Here is an 8,200-nt window from a genome sequence, read left to right on the forward strand (position 1 = left end):
AGCTGTTGAAGTGGAGGCACCCTGCTACAAAGCCTCCTGGTGAGGGGGTGCAAAGAGAAACTGCTGGCTTCCAGGTGCTGCTGACTGCTATGCACTGCAGGAGCTAGCCATGGAGAAGCTGTGAGTACTGTATGAGCTGGGCTCTGAAGATGCGGTAGGTGCTGCCAGAGCTGGGTGCTGGAAGAGCCAGCTCTGCTTCAGGAGCCTTGTGAGAAAGCACACCTGAACCAGGAAGAAAACTACTCCTTCCTGTGATATCTCTCTAGTGCCCTCTACTGACGAAGTTTAATATTGTGCCAACTGGCAAAGAAAAACAAATTAAAGCCTATAGATCCATTTTTGCACAGCAGGCAATGAAGGGTGATTTTGGAGATGAGGCAATAAATTGATAACTGGCACAATGGTTATTTTTGAGATGGCAACAGGTAAGGTGTAAGGTGGGCTAAGAGGGAATTTTGGCTTTGGTTTTATGCTTTGCAGCCTCTCAGGATGCAGTGAGGAGGTTGATGTGATAAGATAGATCCTGAATAATTCCAAACAGTCTGTCTTGGTCCTGCCAGTTGTTCTCTACAGAGCTTGCATTTCTTTTGAAAGAACCTGTTAGCCCATTGGACTAGGTATTCTTTTACGGGTATTCCTTTTTTTAGTTTTGAGGGGTATTGAGGATGAATATTTATTATTGTTATTGTTGCCAATCTGAAAAAAATCCTTTTTATTTTAGGTTAATGTAGATTTTGTGATTAAACCACTTCTGATTCTTTTCTTGTTACTGAATATATAATTAAAGCAGCCTTGGACCTTCACCCTGTATAGCTGGGTTTTTGGTTGCTTGTGGGGACAAGTCCAACCTCTGGAACGTGGGTATTTACTTTAAAAATATTGTTTACATAGTAGCTATAGCTGGAGAATGAAACATTTCTTTCTTTTCAAACTTATTTGTGCCTCCAAAAATTGTTTCATTGTTTTCATAAATGAAAGAATAATGGGCATGGTACAGACTTTTTGGCATATAGTAGTCTCTCCTTATCCACTGTACATCACAGTTTCACTTACCTGTGGTCAGCTACAGTCTGAAAATATTACAGTACTTTGAGAGAAAGAGACCACATTCACATAATTTTGATTATAGTATATTGCTATAATTTGTTATATTTTCTTATTGGTTCTTGTCAATCTCTTACTGTGCTTAATTTGTAAATTAACTTAACCATTGATATGTATGTATAAGAAAACATAGTACACATAGGATTTGGTGTTATCCACCGCTTCAGGCATCTGCTGGGGTCCATGGAGAAGGAGAGACCACTGTGTGTTCCAGAAATTGGGAATGAGATGATTGGGTAAAGAATCCTATTGCACGTCAGATGGCTTTTAATTATTTGATTTCAACAGAATTGCAGGAGACCCTCAGTGGCTTTTTAGTTGATGAATCATTGAAGAAAAGAGAACTTCAAATGATATATCATTTTATGATACTTTTGATAATAATTTAGAAGGTGTTTACAAACCAGTTATGTTGCTATAACAAAACTCCTTCCATTCTCGTCTACTTATGTATGTGAACAAAGTTCCTCAGCACTTACATATTTGAAAGTGAAAAACAGGTATACAATCCTTAAATATGCGTCTCATCCTGGCAGTGAGTAATATTCACCCACAGACACATGGGCTAATTTAAAAAAACACCTCATCTATGTCATTAAAAGCTGTTTTTCTAAAAACAGATTACTGTGGTTGGCAGAATTCTAAAGATGTCCCCCCAGGACTCCTGACCCCTGGTTACTCAGTCAAACACTGATCTTGGCACTGCTATGAAAAAACTTTGCAGAATTAAATTAACCAATCAGTCGATGGGTCAGTTGACCTTAAAATAGAAGATTATCTTGAATTATGGTGAACCCAGTGTAGTCACATGACTCTGTAGAAGCAGAAGCATCTGTCTGAGAGATGCAGCAGTGGAAGAAGAAGCAGGAGAGATGTGGAGTGAGAGGGATATGTTGCACTCTTGCTGGTCCTGAGACCCACCTGCAAGGACCAGAGGTAAGGTGCTAGGAGCTAAGGGTGGTCTCCAGCCCACGGCCAGCGAGGAAATAGTACCTTATTCCTACAGCTGTGTAAAACTGAATTCTGCCAACAACTTGAATGAGCCTGGAAGTGGATTCTTTCCTCAAGCTTCCAGAAGAGAATTCAATCCTGCTAACCCTTGATTTTTGCTTGTAAAACTGAGCACACTGAGACTTCTGACCCACAGAACAGTGAGATAACAAATGAGTTGTTTTAAGCTGCTAAATTTGTGGTAATTCGTTCCAGCAACAATAACAACAAATAGTTACTTGTTATGTTAAATGATATTTAAGCAACATATTTAATGTGTTTTACATTGTTTAGATCATTTGTAATCACTAGTAATGTTTAAATTGACAGCATTTTCAAGGACAAATATCTTGAACACATAATTATATAGTTACAGAAATAACAAAGTTTGATTTCAGTTTACATACACATTTTTCAGTAGAAAACTATGATAGAATAATAAAAATATCACTAAACATAAATATGTTACATTAAGACAGAATTATGACAGGAAAGTAGAATGGAAATAAGTATATAAGGAGCAAAAACAGAATAATATAAGAATTTTTACTGTTAAAGAAGAGCTTGTTAGTGTATATTTTATTTTTATTTTTATTTTTGAGACAGAGTCTCGCTCTGTCACCTAGGCTGGAGTACAGAGGTGTGATCTTGGCTCACTGCAACCTTTGCCTCCCAGGTTCAAACAATTGTCCTGCCTCAGCCTCCCAAGTAACTGGGATCACAGGTACGTGCCACCACACCCAGGTAATTTTTGTATTTTTAGTACAGACAATGGGGTGAGGGATTTGCCATGTTGGCCAGACTAGTCTCGAACTCCTGGGCTCAAGTGATTCACCTGCTTTGGCCTCCCAAAGTGCTGGGATTATAGGCATGAGTCACAGATCCCAGCCGTTAGTGGATACTTTAGAAATGAATGAGGATTTGTCAAAATCATACTGAATATATTTAAAAGAGTGAGCTCATAGTTTTATCTTAAAAAGTCATTATTGACACTATCCTATAAATTACACACTTTACAACTCTTTAAATTTGTTGAAAACATTTTGTTATCAACTTAAAAATATGCAAAGGACCTCATAGTCTGTCAAAATTCCCTCAAGGAGTAAGCACACAAGAAAATCTGAAGACCATTGATTCACAGGACTCCATTTTCTGAGTTTACACACAGTATTACCTTCCACTGGTGTAGGCATGAGAAAGCTTATGAAGCTCAGAAGGTTTTCTCATTCATTAACTCTATCCATTGAAGATTGATCAAACCTTTACAGAGGACTCACGTTACATGGTTAACTTATATGTAGCTATATTCACTCAGCAAATTAAAATGGGAACATTAGGGCAGAGAAATAACAAGTTGAACTGACCAGAGAGGTCTGCCTGGTTTCCACTCAGTGTATGCACATGTTGGGTGGGAGTGATATAGTGTCTCTTGTCTTGGTACCTGTCTTCATGCTTAGTTTTGTTTTATTTTTCTTTAAATCAAAAATAGAGACAAGGCCTCACTATGTTGCGCCAGCTGGTCTTGAACTCTGGAGCTCAAGCGATCCTCCCGCCTTGGCCTCCTAAAGTGCTGGGATTACAGGCATGAGCCACCATGCCTGGCTCACGCTGAGTTTTATACTACTGACCTGTTTAAACCTTCTCCCATTTCTTACATCATGGTCCTAAATACAAGCCAACTAGCTCCTCTGCTGCTCAAGTGAAGAAACAGCACCAGTCTCAGATCTAGCTCTCAGACATAATTCTGGAGGAAAGACACCATGCCCAGGAACTAGGTTATAAGATAAACAACCCAGGAATCCTGTCCCAGAAACCATTAGGTCAGGTTGTTTCAGTAAAAACACAAGAAGATATATGTCCACCCACTTTTTGATCTCTTGTCCTATAAGATTTAACTGTCTGATGAGTTTTTACTCTAAGGGTTTTGAATTCATTGATACAATTTTTCATTTTCTGCCTCATCTTGAAGCTTGGTGTTCCTTCTGAATGTCTTTCTTGATGGTTGGATCATCAACTTAGTCACCTATCTAGACACATAAGATCCTAGCCCCTTTGCTTTCTAGATCCCTTCAGGCCACAGTCATATCCTGTCATGTCTGTTTGCCAACAGTTTAAATTGTGTGCCTTCTTGCTGTTTGCAACTCCAGCCTCAATTAAGGTGTTCAGTGTTGGTTGTGTCCTGGTCTTCATGATTGTCTCCTCTGTTTCAACCCTAAAAGCTCAGTACCTTTGGACTTAAATGCAAATTTACCAATATCTTCCTTCCACTTAAAACTCCTTTTCATAACAAACCCAGTCTTTTATACCTTCCTTTCTTCATCTGATGCCATGCCTCTCCTGGAGCCATATTGCTAAAACATGCCATCCTGTTTCATGCCTTCATAGACTATAGCTTCTGTAAGAATGGTCTTTCATCTACCTTCTCCTTTTCCATCTGGACAGCTCTCATCCTTCAAATATCATTGTGTACATGGTAGGAAAGCTGCTACCAGTTACCACCTACCACCACCACCACTACCATCAGCACTAGCATTTATCAAGATTGAACACATTATGAGCTGAGAAGTATGTTAGTCACTTTCCATGTACAGATGTTGTTTATATTATACAACAACTCAATGCAGAGTTGAGAAATGAACGCCTTCTTTTCTCTAGATTAGGAAGCTAAATCAGAGATATTTAAGTGAGTGGACCAGGATTCAGAGCTGGGGGGATGTGCTTCCAGAACTCACTGATGGAACCACTGCAATTTGGAGTCCTGCTATACAACTGTGCTGAAGGAAGGAGGCAGTTACTCAATCCCTCCCCAATGCTTCTTTTGTAAAATGAGGATCTTAATACCTTATTAGCAGGGTTCTTGTGAAAATTAGCAAACACTATTGAAAGGAAACTACCAAGACTTTATAATAAGTTTAAGTCCAGTTTCTGGAGATATTTTCTTTAATAACCCATAATATAGTTAATTTGAAGCTGGGAAACTTCACTAAAGGCCAGAAAACAATAAAGAATAACATCACAGGCAACACAAAACTAGATAATTTGACCCAAGAACTATAGATTGTTTGGAGTTAACATGTGTTATCTAGGACTACCAGGACTGACTGACTAGTGTGTGATTTTAGCTGGCTTCTGAGGATTGGGCTGTTCATATGTAGACTTAACAATGATGTCTATTTGGTAGAACTATTGTGAGAGTTGAATTTGTTCCTAAACAAACACTTATTGAGCCCAAAACTAGGCATTCTTTGATAACTAATACACAGTTTTTGACTTTATCCTCATAACAAAAGCAGTGGGGTGCTACTTTGATTCCCTATTTACAGATGACAAGAGTAAGGCCCGAAGAGGTTAGGAAACTTGCGTAGGTCACATAGTTGGTGATTTCCATACCCAGGACTGGAACCCAGGCAGCCTGGTTCCAGAAGTGTGTGCTCAGCCCGTCTGCTGCACTGCTTAATGGTGTGAGTGGAGACACTACTGTCATGAAGCTTGTAGTTTAGGATGGTGCACATGTAAGAAAACAAAGAAATGCACAATTAAAAATAAGTGCTATGAAGGCAATGAATATTGTGTGTGACAAAGAAAAATGGGGAAGGGGTGTCTGAGATCCATTAGAGACAGTGGTTAGGAAAGTTTTCCTTGAGGAAAGTGATGTTTAAGATTGGATTAAATGAGATAATGTGTTTAGTAAAGGGAAATCCGGGCACCCTGCTAATAATGTTCCCTTTCCTTTCCTTTCATATGTTGAAATAAAACATTTTTTTGACCCTGCATGAGCTCTCCCTCCTTGTGATCGCCCTGAGAGGTAGAACCCCATGGAAGATCACACTTGTTCAGGTGGGAACTGTGAAAAGTCACAGAGGACTCCCGGGCTTGAACAACTGGCACGTAGATGCTTACACATTACTTTGTTTGCACATGAGATCTTTTATTAAATAATTGAGAAATCCTAGCTATTTACAGGTATTGTCATTTTGTGCCTTAACAATTTGTTAGATTTCAAAAGCATCAACTTAGTTTTGTTGTTCACAATGGCTTTGAAATGGTGTTAAGACTTCTGGAAATTCATTGAGGGTTAGCAGTGTCACTGTCTATGGTTTTTACTTCTAAATAATAGCTTATTTCTTTGGCAAACCTATCATTTCTAATTTAATGGGTAGTATTCCAGTAATTGAGCTATCTTTTTGAAAGCTACAATGGCAGCTAAAGAAATCCTAACAGAGGACTAAAATAAGATAAATGGGAAAGGGACATATTACCTCTTTTTGCTCATCTGGTTGTTATTGTTAATAATAATAATAAAATACTAGAAATTGATATAACTGTCTTTTTTTAGCATCATTTAAAATATCCTTGGGAATGTCATATAAAATAGCAGTTGTACCAGTGTGATGTAAATTATAGTACAGTTAAAAAAAAAAAATGGCAATGGTGGGTTCTGCCTGACAATTGCTGCCTGATATTTTGAAAGCAAAATAGTCACAAATGTATTTAGACCATTTCATTAAAAAAATGAAATTACACTTTTAGATAAGCTTTACCCTTCATCCTCCTCCATGGATTGTGATTGCTGATTCATGATGGATGATGGCGTGGCCGCCTGGCGGTAAGATGGCCTGGTGAGCTCTGCCTTCTGGTACCTATGCCCTTATGTGATCTTTTCCTCCTGAGTGTGAGCTAGATTTGGTGACTCACTGTAACAAATAGGAAATAGCAGAAAAAAGGAGCTGTCTCTTCCAAGGTTAGGCTGTAAAAGATTATGAGTTTCATCTTGGGTGCTTTGTCTTGTTCTTTCTTAGATCTCTCCCCTGGGAGAAACCAGCCACCATGTTGTAAACAGCCCTGTGGCGAGGCCCACATGAGGAAGACCAGGGCTTACCAACATCCTCTGAATGCACGTGGAAACAGATCTCTGTCCCTCCCCTCAAGGCCCAACTGTGCATCCAAATGAAATCACAGCCTTTGTTGACAGCTTGACAGTCTCCTCATGAGCCAGAGAAATCAGCTAGGTGACTCAGATTTCAGACTCACAGAAACTGTGAGATAATAAATGCTTATTGCTTTAAATGCTAAATTTTGGGGGTTACTGATTATGCAACAATAGATAACTAAGATAGATGAAGAGTGCAATGGGAATGATAAATTCTAGAGTGAGCCCAAGTTCACTGTAAATAGGGAGCCACAGTGATATAATCCCAAGACTCCAGTGTGGCATGAGGCTGAGAGCATACTAGGGTTTATCCAACTTCTTGGTATTGAACTTCTTTTCATTTCACTAGACTGAGGCTAAACTGGGATTTGCTATGGAGAGAATATGTCTTCTAAGTTTCACGGGTTGGAAACATTCCCCAAATTTGTATATTAATGATATTTGGAGGTAGGACCTTTAAGAGATAATTAGGATTAGATAAAGTCATAAAAGTGGGGTCTCCATGATGAGACTCAAGGCTTTATAAAAAGAGGAGGAAGGAACTGAGCTGACATGCTCTTGCCCTCTCGCCATGTGGTACCTTCTGCCATGTTATGACACATGAAGAAGGCCTTCATCAGATGCAGTTCCTTGATCTTGGACTTCCCAGCCTCCTGACTGTAAGAAATAAACTTGTTTTCTTTATAAATTATCCAGTCTGTTGTATTCTGTTATAGCAACATAAAACAGACTAAGACAGGGGTCTTCATTAAGAGCAACAAATATAGAATTTAGTCAACTAAAGCAAAAGGAAATTTATTGGAAAGGTGTCTGGAATGGGGTAGATGGGGTGGAATGAGGGTATAAAATCAGCAGGAGGCTGTGAGCAGGCTTGGAAACCTATTGGAGGCTGCAGAGTTCCAGAAGCTAGGGAAAGGAAGCATGACAACATTGTCCTAGCAGCAATGGTTCAACACAGCAGCACAATACATGCCTTCTGATGCTATTTTTCATCCTTGCTTCATTCACTCAATATTCAGAGCCCTGGAAAAGAGCCTTCCATTGGCCATGAATAGTTACGTGCCCACCCCTGGTTATACTGGTGTTGTGAAAGGAAGATGGGGGCTCTTTGGCTTTCCTAATGGAGGGCAGGCACCAGGGATGTATCCTTTGTGGCAGAGACTGTTACTGATATAG

General features: G+C 39.3%; 1 long non-coding RNA gene across 1 annotated transcript; it reads left to right on the forward strand.

Moving 5' to 3' along the window:
* The first annotated feature begins 2,768 nt into the window (after positions 1 to 2,768).
* On the forward strand, positions 2,769 to 7,712 carry LOC116418863. The gene is made up of 2 exons (XR_004229032.1): positions 2,769 to 2,818; positions 6,894 to 7,712. It is a non-coding gene; the product is annotated as an uncharacterized LOC116418863 (long non-coding RNA).
* The last annotated feature ends 488 nt before the right edge of the window (positions 7,713 to 8,200 follow it).

Source organism: Piliocolobus tephrosceles, chromosome 7 (genome assembly GCF_002776525.5).
Source record: "Piliocolobus tephrosceles isolate RC106 chromosome 7, ASM277652v3, whole genome shotgun sequence".
In the NCBI taxonomy this organism is placed as follows: domain Eukaryota; kingdom Metazoa; phylum Chordata; class Mammalia; order Primates; family Cercopithecidae; genus Piliocolobus; species Piliocolobus tephrosceles.